This window comes from Cherax quadricarinatus, chromosome 20, assembly GCF_038502225.1.
Source record: "Cherax quadricarinatus isolate ZL_2023a chromosome 20, ASM3850222v1, whole genome shotgun sequence".
In the NCBI taxonomy this organism is placed as follows: Eukaryota; Metazoa; Arthropoda; class Malacostraca; order Decapoda; family Parastacidae; genus Cherax; species Cherax quadricarinatus.
Window position 1 is genome coordinate 38,282,257 of NC_091311.1, and position 1,224 is coordinate 38,283,480.

Sequence of the window (1,224 nt, forward strand, 5' to 3'; positions counted from 1 at the left end):
GAACCTGGGATAACCCAAAATAGTCAGACAGACATATTTCCATTGGGATCCTTTCCCTATGAGGCTGTGACTATAACCCCCCCCTCCCACCCTGTCTTGTAAACACGCTGTGCAGATTATTGTATGTTTTACGTATGCAGTGATTGAATATATATATGAGAAAAAACTGTTGTATAAGTGTTTGAAACTGCCATAAAGAGTATTTTTTATTTGAAAAGAGAAGTGAAACATCATCACTGCCGTGAGCTGCGGTGTCCGAGTGGTTAAGGAGATGGACTTGAAATCCATTGGGCTCTGCCCGCACAGGTTCGAATCCTGTCCGCAGCGGTGGTTTTCTGTTTTTTTTCTTGTGTTTATTGGAAGTTTTGATGGTAAAAGCTTGAGAAAAAGGAAGTATTCGTGGTGTCTTGGTTAATTTTTTTGCCCTTTTCTTTCTAATTTTGGTGGAAAGTGAAAAAAAGGTAACTTCCGCCATCCTCGTGGGCCACTACTACGGCGCATTCACCTCTCTCTCTCTCTCTCTCTCTCTTTCCCATCTTACCTTCACCCATCTTCACCTCTTCCTTATCCAGCCCGATGGCCTGGTGGCTAAAGCTCCCGCTTCACACACGGAGGGAGCGGGTTCGATTCCCGGCGGGTGGAAACATTTCGACACGTTTCCTTACACCTGTTGTCCTGTTCACCTAGCAGCACATAGGTACCTGGGTGTTAGTCGACTGGTGTGGGTCGCATCCTGGAGGACAAGATTAAGGACCCCAATGGAAATAAGTTAGACAGTCCTCGATGACGCACTGACTTTCTTGGGTTATCCTGGGTGGCTAACCCTCCGGGGTTAAAAATCCGAACGAAATCCTAAATCCTAAATCCTCAAGTCCTCCCTCCGTCCATACTATCCTTCTAAGACACCTCTCCCACTCTACTGTTGGCCTCCACCTCTCAATCTCTCTCTGGCAACCTCCCCACTTTCCTCTAAGCCCCCCCCTCCTATCTCTCTCTCCCCTCTCTTAATGGTCCTCTCCCTATCTCCCTGGCAACCCAACAGTCCCTCTAAGACCCCCAACCCCTCAGGACCCACTCCCCTCCCGTCCTCCCCTATCAAAGAGGGCTCCACCCTCACCCCCGTATCTCTCATATTCTCCTTCGTCTCTTCTCACCCCCACCTCCTCAGATTCCTCCACCCTCTCATAAACATTTTGCTTCATATGAAGCTTAAATAAGTTAAGT

General features: G+C 48.0%; 1 non-coding gene across 1 annotated transcript; it reads left to right on the forward strand.

Moving 5' to 3' along the window:
- The first annotated feature begins 245 nt into the window (after positions 1-245).
- Positions 246-327, forward strand: TRNAS-UGA (transfer RNA serine (anticodon UGA)). The gene has a single exon. It is a non-coding gene; the product is annotated as a tRNA-Ser (tRNA).
- The last annotated feature ends 897 nt before the right edge of the window (positions 328-1,224 follow it).